Raw genomic sequence first — 15,400 nt, forward strand, 5'->3', positions numbered from 1 at the left:
CATTTTTTATTGTAACATCCAATGATTTATACAGGAAAATCATGACGATTAACAAGGTTGCCCAAACTTTCGCATCCCACTGTATATAAAGCAATGTTCGTGACGTCAGAGTAAATATCTAGGGGTGTTAAGGTACACGTTATAGAATTTAGATTATTTAAATATGCTTATCATTGCTCAAAAAAAATTGTAACTAAATATACACAATCATTAACCCTCAGCTCTAAAAACACATGCACAACTTACCACTCTATATTTACAGTATATACTCACATATAAGCCAACTCGCGTATAAGCAGAGGTACCCACTTTTCCCACAGAGACCAGGAGAAAGTGATTGACTCGCATATAAACCCCCTCCACAGTAGCCAGATGTAACCCGGTACAAGTCATTCCCTTTGTCCATAGGCAGGATGATACAGCTGTGTCTTAAGCTGCCACTAGATGCCGTCATAGATATAAGACACAGCAATTTTTACACAAGAAAAATCCACGATCGTTGCACTGCTGACACGTTGCATGCACACTCCGCTCCACAAGCTAAGGGACACAGGTATTCTTGAGCAGCGCACTCTGCACACCATGTTGCAGGGGATGGAGGCACAGACACAGCAGGGAGCAAGCTGGCAGAGCAGGATCACTAGTGAAAGATCCTTACGCTCCTCTGCCAGTAACAAAACCTGCTCCTCCATCCGTTCTACTTCACTGACTTGCATATAAGCCGAGGGGATAACTTTTCAGCACAGTTTTTAAGCTGAAAAATTAGGCTTATATGTGAGTATATAAGGTAATATGTATGTAACCTTTATTAACCTCTTGAGGTCTGCAGGGCTAAACCCCCCTAGTGACCAGGCCATTTTTAGTGAAATTGGCCACTGCAGCTTTAAGGCCAAGCTGCAGGGCCGCACAACACAGCACACAAGTGATTCCCCCCCCCCCCTTTTCTCCCCACCAACGGAGCTCTCTGTTGGTGTGGTCTGATCGCTCCCCCCATGTTTATTTTTTTAATATAAATGTTATTGTAACTTTTTTTTCATTAAAAAACCCTGTTTCTTTAAAAATGTTCCCTCCCTCCCTCCCTCCCCACAGCCGGCCAGTTACGGCGATCGGCTGTCATAGGCTTCTGCCAATCGCTCTCTTGTCCCCCAGGGGGACAGTCGTGTCCCACGGCTGTCCCCAGTGCAGCGCTGCTGCTGATCGCAGCGCTGCACAGTGTAAATAGACGGCGATCACGCCATCTAACAGTCTCCCAAGCGGCAATAGCTGCTCGGAGACTGAAGGCGGGGCGGAGCTCCGCCCCCCAAGCAGGAGATGCGCGCGCAGCCTGCGCGCGATCTCCTGCAAAACAGAGCCCCAGGACTTTACGCCAATCAGCGTTAGGCGGTCCTGGGGCTGCCGCCGCGGCCACGCCCATCGGCGTGACGTGGGCGGCAAGAGGTTAAGAAATGGAAAACTCAATAAAAATGTATTGGAAAAAAAAAACACATCCACAGCAAGCTACAACTCCAGTAACAATTAAAACAACTAGGTTGCAAAATTGTATTTGGTTGCAAAATTGGGTGGAGATTAGCTTCCAAAATGCTCTGTGGCAGCATATTGTACTAGAGTCTAGTAACTAGACCAAATCACCATCATTGTGGTTCCCGCTGTAGATTTTGTTCCTACTTTACCTACATTAGTCAGCAAGCAAGCATACACTTCATGCTCTTGAACCTGAAATCCAAACTGAGACAGTGTAAGGTTCTATCTTTAAAGGATACATCCAAGCTATAAAAAAAAAGATCCACTTACCTGGGGCTTCCTCCAGCCCGTGGCAGCCATCCTGTGCCCTCCAGTGGCTCCCGGTCTTCTCTGCTGGCGCAGCCGACCTCCCCAGGTCCAGTTCCAGGTTGGCTTCTTCTGCGCTCCACTGCCCGGGTCACGTGGTCTCTCCGACGTCATCAGGATGGTACTGCACAGGCGCAGTAGTGCACGGGCTGGAGGAAGCCCCAGGTAAGTGGATCTTTTTTTTAATTAGGTTGGATCGCTCCTTTAAAGGGGACACATGCATGCACATAAACCAGCCTTATTTCCCCAGGGAGGGAAAAACTGCACTACTCACACCATGATATAAAGGGGCTGTATTTACATAGTTACAAATGGACATGCAAGAGCAGTCATGCTCATGTCAGGCATGGCTAAACACCATAAAAACAAACAAACAATCAAACATATTTTCCTTGCTCGCACATTTTAATACACACATCAATTCGATGTGCATATCTGTAGCACTGTGTTCATTCAATAATTTGTGCGGGTTGTCCAGATAAATTAGACTAAAAGAGTGTCCTCTACTTTCAGTAGCTGCCTTGGGTAGCGCAAATGTCACTACAGAGGTAATAAGTCTGTATGGCTCAAAGAAAGGCGTGTTGTACAGACAGAAACTTGATGACATAAGCAAGACTCATGTAGATTTCAATAATTTGAAAATTGTACTGCTTCTCTTCTTTTTATATGATGCACAAAGGCCCGGGCTTTGGGTGGCTGCAGCCCAAGGGGCACCTAGACATGAAAGAAGGGTTGCTACACATGAAAGAGGAGGGTGAAAATGGGGAGTAACACATGAAAAAGGGAAATAGATGCTCAAGGGAGCTGTTCTTAAAAGAAAGGGTTGCTGTACATGGATGATACACATGAAAGAGGGAGCTGCGCATGGAATGGGAGGGGTGCTGCGGCACAAGAAAGGGGAGTCACAACATACTTGGCCTAGGGGCACAAAAAGTATAAATCTGTCCTTGCGAAGAGCTGCTCAACAGTATTGCTACCACTAATTGGGCTGGGAATCCCTCCTTCCAGAAGTGTGGGTGATTTCGGAAAGTTTGTGTACGACCAGAGCACTATCTGTGATGAAAGGAAGGAACCTATCCTGTTGCTGCCGCAGTTATATACCACATTTTCATACATACTGAAGGCTGCTGACAGATTGGCTTTAACCTGTCAAAAACTTTACACTGTCTCATAAATCGATTGATAACTTTCCACAAATTATGAGCAATGGGTCAGTGTAATGGATAGCGGAGATACGGCCGCAACAGCAAGCGCCATGGCGGCTATCTACGCGTCGCAGCCAGCGGTCTCCGCCACGCGGTTACACGATGGTGCTTTTCCTGGTCCTTCTATTGCTCATAGACTAAGGGCTACGCGCATGCGCGCCAGGCGACAGGACCTTTATGCAACTAGAAGGGGAGTCAGCTGATCAGGCGATCAGCTGACTCCAGCTATGCTCCGGATTGACTGAGTGACTGGGGCGGCGCTGTGGAGCGCTTGCAGTATATATAGGACAGGTCATTCAGTTGCTTCGTGTCTGCTGTTGCAAATGCTACGTGTTAGCACTTAGACCTAGTCAGATCCCAAAGTGTGCTAGAACCAGCAGGAGCTGGGGATCCACACTTAGCCAGATTCTGTTGATAGCTTAAAGTACTAATTGAAAAGTACTAATTGAATTGTATTATTTGTTATGACCTTCTGCTAGCCTGACTACTCTTCTGTTTACTGATCCTGTACCTTTGCCTTTCTGATATAGTTGCCGACTCTGCCTGAAACACTACTCTGATCTAGCTTTCTGTCTTTGTACCGTATCTGTCCGCTCGTTGCCAAACCTGCTTGTCTGACTCTCCTATCCTCACCAGTGAGCCTAGTCACTGGTGAGGGATTCTCTGCCAGTATCACCTGCTTCACCGGTGAATACTAGCTGCAGTACTATCTGAATCACCTGCTCCTCAGGTGATCAGTAGCTGCAGTACAGTCTGAATCACCTGCTTCTTAGGAGATTACTAGCTGCAGTACTATCTGAATCACCTGCTCCTCAGGTGGTCAGTTGCTGCAATACCTGCTTCTCAGGTGAATAGTCACTACAGTACTATCCTCTCTACCTGCCCTTCAGGTGATAGTGGCTACAGTACAGTCTGAATCACCCATTCCTCGGGTGATCAGTACACTTGTTGTAACATAGTTCCACCCGCTCCTCGGGTGAACTATCTCACAATTGTCTGTATCTCCAGCTTGCTGGAGTTTGTATTCCTGTGTTATATAGATATACTCCTATCTCCCAGCTCCTCTGGGAATAGCGAGTATCTCTATCATTACTGTTGCACCAAACACATACCCTCACATTGGTTGTCCTGGTCCTGGCTATACCAGTATTATTGGTGATTCTGCAGATCACACATAATCAGGTAAGCGTCTGTATTATTGGTGATACTGCAGATCACAAACACTGGTCCACATGACAGCCCAGGAGCCCCAGGTCTCTCTCACTCGCTGGGGCCCCCAAACCACCATGCGACACCTAGAGGGAAGTGTGGGCAAGCCCTGGACCTCTCACCTCCAGGAAACTCACCCCACCACCTCTAAACTGAATGCCAACTGCAACAAACACAATTGCTAACTTCCAGCTAGAGCAATATCCTGCCTCTATCTGGCCAGCAGACGCCAGTCAGCCAATCAGGTGTACTGTCATACACCCTTTGCCTGCTGTACCAAATCCAGCAGGAACTACATAAATTAGCATTCAGGTGGAAGGCTTCGGTTGGACGCAATCGTGAATTGCATCGTTTACAGGGACGCCCCGTGTAGGCACATCTCCCACATGGTCCCCTCCCTAACCACTCACCTGTCAACTGCATCCTAGAAGCTGCAAAAAAGAAATTTAAAATCACAAACACTGGTCCACATGACAGCCCAGGGGCCCCAGGTCTCTCTCACTCGCTGGGGCCCCCAAACCACCCCCGGGCTGTCATGTGGACCAGTGTTTGTGATTTTAAATTTCTTTTTTGCAGCTTCTAGGATGCGGTTAACAGGTGAGTGGTTAGGGAGGGGATAGTGTGGGAGATGTGCCTACACGGGGCGTCCCTGTAAACGATGCAATTCACGATTGCGTCCAACCGAATCCTCCCACCTGAATGCAAATTTATGTAATTCCTGCTAGATTTGGTACAGCAGGCAAAGGGTGTATGACAGTACACCTGATTGGCTGACTGGCGTCTGCTGGTCAGATAGAGGCAGGATATTGCTCTAGCTGGAAGTGAGCAATTGTGTTTGATACTGCAGATCACCAATAATCAGAGAAATCTGTTCTCACTGACACCAATCATTACAGTCAGTAATTAGTTCAGTTGGAAGTGGTGGCAAACATAGATCACATTTGAGCAGCAAAAGTGGAGATTTATACTACAGAAGAAAACCATTTGAAGTGGAAATTTTCATCAGTTGAAATTAAATTTAATGTAAAATGTAACTGAAATCAAAAGCTTTAATTTTATTATTATTTAGCATTTTTATAATGCAAAACCACAAGTGCGGTTGGAGACAGAGGAACAGGACCCTGAGGAACCAAGGCATCCTGGGATAACGCGATCAGGGCCGGATTTACCATAAGGCACTGTAGGCACGTGCCTACAGGCGCCTGATGATGGAGAGGCGTCTCACTCCCCTCCCTAAATGCCTCCCTCCCACCTTACCTATGTAGAGTCCTGAGCAGAGTGTAAATGAGATTTTACTCACTCACTCTCTGCATTCCACTGCTGAGATCTGCTTTCAGTCGGGGACACCTCTAGCTACCTAATACTTGGGGGCACCCCTAGCTACTTAATACTGAAGATTGCTCTGGCTACCTAATACTAAGGAACACCTGTAGCTACCTATGATGGGGAAGGGAAGTAAGGGAGAAGTGACAGCTGGGCCAGCCAGCAAACTTGCGTTGCGGTCCACCGGGCGTTTTTAGGAGGACAAAGTCTAGGGTGCCAGGACATCTGTGCCTATAGGCTCCTGTGATGTAAATCCAGCCCTGAACACAATATATTACCAGTCTAATAGTGGTCAAATACAACTTGGTGAGTTTGTTTCCTGAAGAGTGTCCATGGTGGCAGTGTTAATCTGTATGATTTTAACGTGTATGGAAGAGTTAATTGATTTCTTAAAGTGGCATATAGTGATCGCACAAACTGGCTGGATGTAGCTTTTTATGGACTTGTTGCACATATACTGTATTGAGTCAAATATGGTTTTCATGTATATACTGTATATATTTTCTGCATAAACGTGAGTTTCTTTGGTGCAAGCGCCCCAGGAGTGAGACCTAAGGGGGGGGGGGGAGTAAGCCTGCTCTGGGGCCCTGGACACCTACCATATTTTTTGGACCATAAAAGTGGGGGGAAAAGTCACTGCATCTTATGGTTTGAATACTACTTTGGGACTAGCGCCAGGCGTTCCCTCCCACTCATCCATGCTGCAGCAGTCTGCTGCCTGGATCACTCACCCTCCGCAGCAGAAAACAGCTGAGCCAGCCTTGTGGCGTTTTGGCCAATCATCAGGCTGGGTGGCGATGCCAATCATGGCCTTCTTCACTGTAATAGAACCCGCTGGTCTTGAGGGCGGGATAATTTCCTCCATCATTGCAGCCAAGTGATTGGCCCCGTGCGTCTGTCATGTACGAACTTGGGGACTGGTTCCCCATCTGCTCATCTGTGATTGCTGCTGGGGAAGCTGGGCCTCATTACTCTAGTCTACCTGATCCTGTGGCCCGGCTACTTCCTGCACAAGTTTAAAGTGCATCCATGTCCCCAACAAGTGTCTGCTGCTGCCCATTACCCGCTGTGTGCCCCATGTCCTCATCCCACTGCTTCTCCCAGCACAGGAAAAATGTGTCTTCCACCTTTTACTACACACTGCTGTCTATCACTCACTACAGCCATTACTGGGGATCCTGCTCCCTGTCACTGGGGACCCTGAGTCCATCAAGCCCCTTATCACAGGAGACCTGACACCCTACCCCATTACTGGGCACACAAAGTCCATCATGCCCTACACAGGAAAAACAGAGGGGGACAGAGGTGGATACAGGAAGGACAGAGGAGAACACAGAGGGACACAATATACAAGGGAGATACAATAATTGTGGGGATTCACAAGACGCCCCTGCACCATGGATGCACCAAGATAAGTATATTTTTTCCCCGGTTTTTGTTCTCCAAACCTAGGTGCGTCTTATAGTCCAAAAAATACGGTAATTCTGCATTACACTTTGGGGGGTGGGGAGTGCTGGACAGGTCAGGTCAGTTGAGCCTAATGTTGGTTTGCCCAGGGCCCCATTTTGGCTAGAACTGGCCCTGGCTGGGCCAACTAGTGTCCTCTGAGTACACATTGCTTGATACGACTTCTACTGTCAATGGGCATTTAGCGAATAAGGTGCATATTTCTGTCAAATTTGAGTCATTTATATTTTGTTCTTTTTTATTGTGTAAGGATATATTATTATTTTAGCACTAACCTAGTATAAATATTTTGTTTACTGTGCAATAAATGTACAATATATTTACATGTTATTGAAAACTGCCGCAAAAAAGTAACATCTTTTCTTTCTCATTATCTACTTGATTGCTACATATTTGTATTCCATTTGTGTATTGCTATAGATTTATTTTTTATGCAGCAGCAGGATATTATCTGATGTTATCGGAAATGTGATGGAGAATATGATGGCGCTACAACACTTAAAGAGAACCTGTACTGAGTAAAAATATTTAAAATAAGCACATGAGGTAACTTCAAATGAACATTACACAGTTACCTTGCCATCAGTTCCTCTCAGAAGCTCACCATTTATTTCTGACAATAATCCCTTACAGTTCTGACAATATTTTGTCAGATCTGAAATATATCAGTTGCTGTCAGTAAAATATCAGTTGCTGTCAGTTATAGCTGAGAGGAAAACTGATGTACCAGGTAATGTTTATGTTTCCCTATGGCTCAAGTGGGCGATGTTACAGTTTAACTGTATGCTGACCAGAAAGCTGTTATGGGTAATGGCTATTTTCAAAATGGAGGACGGAAAATTCCCTTGATCACAGTGAACAAACAGGACGCGGGAGAGGAGAAAGAAACTGAGGAGTAGACTACACGGGAGGTAAGTGTGACTTGTGTATGCTTATTTTGACTTTTATTTTCAGCTCAGGTTTTCTTTAAGTATGCATATTACAAATAAGTATTTTGTTATTATTATTATTATTAATAAAATGCAAGTCATTTTTATATTTCTACCCAGCAGAATACGAGCCGTATTGCTCAGGAGGTAATGCATTTAATGACATAAAAAAATTGGAAATGTCAATCCAGAACATAAAAAAATAAATAAAAAATAAAGTGGTTGGGTCACACTGGGGAACAAACACTTAAAATGGTTGAGGGGGGCAATAGAGTTTCTTACCATTTCTCTGGCAGTGGGGTGTCACAGAAATCAAAGGAGGTTTATTGGCAGAGCCTCTAGTGATATGACGAAGTGCAATGTAAAAATAGATCGCTTTCAGTGATGGCTTTAAATTGTACTATGAGATGTAACATCAGGCCCTGCTGGATGTCCCTTGTCATTAAATGTATAGTGGCATTGTTGCCTGACTGCAGTATTATAAAAGCAATTAGGTGCATAAGCTAACTATTTCTGGACTCATAAAAGACATAATTGTTTAACATCAGAAATAAGTTTTTCCTCTCCAGGTAAAATGCAGTTTTATATGCTACAATCAGCATTGACTACCAGTATTCCCTGAATCAAAGTGCATTATCATTTTAGGGTTTTATATACATAATGAAATGCTCTGAAATTAAGGCATTCAAGCAATCCTTTGACAAGCATTTATGCTCACATATCAATTTGCCTGTAGGTATTGTAAGCACCAGTAAAACTATCTTATAGCTTCTGCATAAAACATCCCCTAATAACTTGTGCAGATATGAAAGCTTAACAAGCTCATCAAAGCTAAGGATTGAAGTTTGAAGTGAAACTGTATTTAGCAAGGTCATTTGGCAACCTTAGTATTTTCTGCCACACTTGGTGAAACTGATATTTGTTGGCCGAACTGTGGGCTCAGCTTTGTCTTTACCTGGTGCAGGTATCCTGTATAGATTTTGATTAAAAAAGAAAGAAAATCCCTTGATCACTGATGAGACAGTGCGACATGAGCACTTAAAGTGCTGCTTCTAGCTCTGTAACTAAGCATGCTCAATAAGACGCAAATCATTTTGAGTTGATACAGCATTATGCAACTTTATATGTATGCAAATTTATGTAGCTTGAACATGAACCAATCAAATCCTGCTAAAGGTAACATTTTTAAAAATAATGGAGGAAGCAAGCATTGTTGGCTTGCGAAACGGCTGTTAGACTTTTTGCCTGTATTATGGTGTCTGTTACTACGGGGATGGAATAAATTAACAATTGCAACGCAGTTGGTGCCCGGTCATCTTTTTCTTTTTGGTGAATCTGACATTTCTCTTAACTGGAGGCACAGTGAGTCTTTGCTGAGGACGCCCCAGTGGGTGCTAGTAAAAAAGGGTGCACAGAATAGTGGACAAAAAGGGCTCCGCCATAGACTGCAATGCAAAATGTCGGCTATTCGGCGCCCCACAGGAAAAAAGGGTGCCCGAAATAGCGGTTACAGGGATCGTGTTAACAAAATTTTTCATTTACAGAATAAGGTTTATAACAAATATCGTTTACAAGTTCGTTTTGAGTTTGTGTTATACTTATTTTTTCGTTTTTAAATTTCGCTTATATCAATTTTTACTTTCGCTTACAAAAGTATAACAACTAAATTTTCGTTTACACTTCTTTGATCATTCAAAAATTCGTTTTCATATGTATAATACGTAAATACCGATTTCAACCTTATTGTATTAGAAATACATTGCTTTTGGTATTAACTTTGTTTTTACACTTATAATGCGTTGATTATAGTTACTAAAATATCGCTTTTAATATTACTGTTATTTTAAGGTTGTTTTTATACTTATAATGCGTTCATTAAAGTTACTAAAATATCGCTTTTTTTTTTTCAAATAAAATTTTTATTGATGCACTCACATGATACAGAACATTAAACGGTTCAAATTGCACAGTGGTAGAGCAAATACACAATGTTGATTTTATCCAATTATAAGAGCATAAGACAAGTATAGTAGTCACGTGAAACAGGAGGTGCATTTGAAGTGACGAGATTAATCATAACATTATATCCTATTATTATTAACATCAAAACCTCAGTAGTTGTTCTATAAACTTGTTATCTAGAATCATATTGGCAAACATATGTTTTCCTGATTATCAGAGTAAACCTGAACATATCTCCAGAACACTTCTTTACCTCAGACACAGCAACTAACGTATCCCCTTCCAAACTCCCACCCTAACCCCAACCGTAGCCGCCTTCACCCCCCCCCCTCCCCAACTCCTCGCTAATAATCCTGGTTGTCCCCTCGTCTCATCCTGTTCTTGCTTCAACTAGTGTTGGGCGAACATCTAGATGTTCGGGTTCGGGCCGAACAGGCCGAACATGGCCGCGATGTTCGGGTGTTCGACCCGAACTCCGAACATAATGGAAGTCAATGGGGACCCGAACTTTTGTGCTTTGTAAAGCCTCCTTACATGCTACATACCCCAAATTTACAGGGTATGTGCACCTTGGGAGTGGGTACAAGAGGAAAATTTTTTTAGCAAAAAGAGGTTTTAGTTTTTGAGAAAATCGATTTTAAAGTTTCAAAGGGAAAACTGTCTTTTAAATGCGGGAAATGTCTGTTTTCTTTGCACAGGTAACATGCTTTTTGTCGGCATGCAGTCATAAATGTAATACATAGAGGTTCCAGGAAAAGGGACCGGTAACGCTAACCCAGCAGCAGCACACGTGATGGAACAGGAGGAGGGTGGCGCAGGAGGAGAAGGCCACGCTTTGTGAGACACAACAACCCAGGCCTTGCATGAGGACAAGAAGCGTGCGGATAGCATGCTTTGTACCGCCATGCAGTCATAAATGTAATAAAGATAAGTGGTTCAATAAACAGGGACCACGCGGCAACGCTAACCCAGCAGCAGTAGACGTGATGGAACAGGAGGAGGCGCAGGAGGAGAAGGCCACGCTTTGTGAGACACAACAACCCAGGCCTTGCATGAGGACAAGAAGCGTGCGGATAGCATGCTTTGTACCGCCATGCAGTCATAAATGTAATAAAGATAAGAGGTTCCATAAACAGGGACCGGCAACGCTAACCCAGCAGCAGCAGCAGCAGCACACGTGATGGAACAGGAGCAGGCGCAGGAGGAGAAGGCCACGCTTTGTGAGACACAACAACCCAGGCCTTGCATGATGTACCGCCATGCAGTCATAAATGTAATAAAGATAAGTGGTTCAATAAACAGGGACCACGCGGCAACGCTAACCCAGCAGCAGCAGACGTGATGGAACAGGAGGAGGCGCAGGAGGAGAAGGCCACGCTTTGTGAGACACAACAACCCAGGCCTTGCATGAGGTACCGCCATGCAGTCATAAATGTAATAAAGATAAGTGGTTTCTGGCTGTTCCTCCATTGACCTTTGAAAGGTGGAAGTTTGTTGGGCTGGGAATAGCTCCTGCGAATACCCCATTGTGTCCTGAGGTAATTCATCGGACTGGTTATCTGGCAGTTGTGTGCGTGGTGTCGCTGCCGGTTGTGTCAGCTTTGTGCCCACTGGCTCCTTGTAACTGGCTGAGGACTCGGACCTCGTGCGTGATGTGCTGGTGCTGCTTAACCCACTGCTGGACGCTTGAGAGGTCATCCAAGTAATTATCTGGTCCTGTTCTTTTGGATCTGTGAGGGTTGTTGTCCTGGACAACATGGGCGGTATTGAGTGTGTTTTCTTGTGTGCTCCCCTGTGGCCTGTACGTGAACCGTCAGGGGAAACACCTCTTCCCTTGCCCCTTCCTCTTTTACCGGATTTCTTCCTCATTTCACTTATCCTTACAGTACACGCTGACTGGCAGCAGTACAGTGGCAGTACAGAAATGCTATACAGTACCACTATTCCCAGCAGCGACACAGAGCACAATGCTATACAGTGGCGGGTGAGCGGTGTACCACTATTCCCAGCAGCGACACAGAGCACAATGCTATACAGTGGCAGGTGAGCGGTGTACTACTGTTCCCAGGCCCAGCAGACACAGAGTGGAAGTAAACACAATGCTATATAGTCTGGCTGAGCGGTGTACACAGAGTGGCAGTACACACAATGCTATAAAGTCTGGCTGAGCGGTGTACACAGAGTGGCAGTACACACAATGCTATATAGTCTGGCTGAGCCGTGTACACAGAGTGTCAGTAAACAATGCTATATATAGCGTGGCTGAGCGAGGTACACAGTGGCAGTACACACAATGCTATATAGTCTGGCTGAGCGGTGTACACACAGTGTCAGTAAACAATGGTATATAGTCTGGCTGAGCGGTGTACACAGAGTGTCAGTAAACAATGGTATATAGTCTGGCTGAGCGGTGTACACAGAGTGGCAGTAAACAATGGTATATAGTCTGGCTGAGCGGTGTACACAGAGTGGCAGTACACACAATGCTATATAGTCTGGCTGAGCGGTGTACACAGAGTGGCAGTACACACAATGCTATATAGTCTGGCTGAGCGGTGTACACAGAGTGGCAGTACACACAATGCTATATAGTCTGGCTGAGCGGTGTACACAGAGTGGCAGTACACACAATGCTATATAGTCTGGCTGAGCGGTGTACACAGAGTGGCAGTACACACAATGATATATAGTCTGGCTGAGCCGTGTACACAGAGTGGCAGTACACACAATGCTATATAGTCAGGCTGAGCCGTGTGCACAGAGTGTCAGTAAACAATGGTATATAGTCTGGCTGAGCGGTGAACACAGAGTGGCAGTAAACACAATGCTATATATAGCGTGGCTGAGCGAGGTGCACAGTGGCAGTACACACAATGCTATATAGTCAGGCTAAGCCGTGTACACAGAGTGTCAGAAAACACAATGCTATATATAGCGTGGCTGAGCGAGGTGCACAGTGGCAGTACACACAATGCTATGTAGTCTGGCTGAGCTGTGTACACAGAGTGGCAGTAAACACAATGCTATATATAGCGTGGCTGAGCGAGGTACACAGTGGCAGTACACACAATGCTATATAGTCAGGCTAAGCCGTGTCCACAGAGTGTCAGAAAACACAATGCTATATATAGCGTGGCTGAGCGAGGTGCACAGTGGCAGTACACACAATGCTATATAGCCAGGCTAAGCCGTGTACACAGAGTGTCAGAAAACACAATGCTATATATAGCGTGGCTGAGTGAGGTACACAGTGGCAGTAAACAATGCTATATATATAGTGTGGCTGAGCGAGCGGTGTACTACTGTTCCCAGCAGCGACACACAATGACTGGGGGGGACCCTGGCTAGCGTGGCTGGAGAGCGAACTACCCTGCCTGCCTACCCAAAGCTAAACCCACAGACAAATGGCAGAGATATGACGTGGTTCGGGTATTTATTTACCCGAACCACGTGACCGTTCGGCCAATCAGAGCGCGTTCGGGCCCGAACCACGTGACCCGTTCGGCCAATCACAGCGCTAGCCGAACGTTCGGGGAACGTTCGGCCATGCGCTCTTAGTTCGGCCATGTGGCCGAACGGTTTGGCCGAGCACCGTCAGGTGTTCGGCCAAACTCGAACATCACCCGAACAGGGTGATGTTCTGCAGAACCCGAACAGTGGCGAACACTGTTCGCCCAACACTAGCTTCAACAACCTCTAGTTTACCCAGGGTTCCAGCCACCTTGTGTAGCAAATACCACAATGTGTTTTCAAATGGTTTCATGGCATGGTATATCTGCGCTGGGTCTAGACAAATTTCCATATATTTTCTCCATGTTTTGAAAAATCTTGCCATTCGTTTTTTATTGCCCTTTTCCAGCTGCAAAGATTCCATAAACATAATATGATGCACTAATTCCTTTACTAAAGCACATGGGGGTGGTGAAGAATCTATCCAATGCTTTAATATAGCTTTCTGTGTGGCCAACAGGTATAAGTGCTCAAATTTAGATATCATAGGTGGATTTTTGTCAGGTTGTGATTTAGATGCATGTAATACACAAAACATTAAATCAGCTTTTCTTTTATAACTCGTTACTCTATTCATTGTCTTTACAGAGTTCTCCCATACTATTTGTATATGTGGGCAAAACCACAGCATGTGATCCAAATTAGGATTAGGGTCCTTGCATTTTGGGCATACTCTCAAGCCCTCAGGGGTGGAGTCTCCTTCATGCTTATATGGGCCTTTAATCGGTATATATGCTCTATGTAAAATTTTTAAAAACATTTCTCTCCAGTCTTCACTTAAGATTGCTTTCCTCACTGCCATCCAACTGTCTTGTAATATTTCAGTGCTTTGTTCTAGGTCAATAGTTAATAATTCTGCCCATCTTCTCAAGTGTGTGGTGTTTTTCCTAGTGGGTGGAGTGGTATCTCTTATAAGTGCGTATATCCAAGATAGAGATCTCTGTTCTTTTGGGTGAGCTATGATATCTTCAAAGGTCATGTGTACTTTTAACTTTCCCTTTTTGCCTAGGATGCTGGAAAAAAAACTGTCTACTTGGGTAAAATAAAATCCATGAGAGGACAGACTGGGAAATTTAACAATCACCTCATTAAAGGACATGAGAGACATATCCTTTCGAAGAGCATCGCCCAAGTTAACTAGACCCACTCTAGACCAGTGAGCGAAGGCCGAATGCAGTAGTCCTGGTGTAAACCCTGGGTTATTTAATAATGAGAACCCAGGAGAAATATGTCCCTCTAAACCTAGTTTCTTCCTTATTTCCCTCCAGCTTATGATTGTATCTCTGATGATAAGGTTCTGTTTAACATATTGTGGGAGTTTACTTAATTTAGTGTGTAAAATTCCTTGGAAAGAGAAAGGAGCTATCAATACTTTCTCTAAAGTCGTGTTAGTGACATAGGAAGTATCTCCCATCCAGTCTCGAACATGCCTAAAGATAGATGCCAGATTATATGACCGGATATCTGGAATGTTTAAGCCTAGGCGGGAGACAGGGGCCTTCAACTTTGATAGAGCAATTCGTGGTTTTCTGGAGCTCCACAAGAATTTTACAAAAGCACTTTCCATGCGTTGGATGTCTTTATGTTTTATGAGAATGGGCAAAGTTTGGATAGGATATAATAGTCTGGCGAAACTCATCATCTTTATCAGATGAACTCTTCCTGCAAGGGATATTGGTAACTGTTCTTTTAAAATTTTTGTGATGACTGGAGAGAAATTAAGGCCGTACACTTGTGTTATATCTCTAGGGATCTTAATGCCCAGATATACAATATAAGATGAAGCTTGCTTAAAGCAAGTGTGGAGTAAAGGGCTTGCTCTATGATTTCCATTAAGATATAGTAAATCACTTTTGTGGTAGTTAATGGACAGACCCGACACATTGCCAAAGCTGTTTATAAAATCAATAATCTGCGGTAGATCCCTGTTAGGTTTGGCCATGTAGAGTAATATGTCATCCGCAAACA

This window comes from Hyperolius riggenbachi, chromosome 1, assembly GCF_040937935.1.
Source record: "Hyperolius riggenbachi isolate aHypRig1 chromosome 1, aHypRig1.pri, whole genome shotgun sequence".
NCBI classification, from domain to species: Eukaryota; Metazoa; Chordata; class Amphibia; order Anura; family Hyperoliidae; genus Hyperolius; species Hyperolius riggenbachi.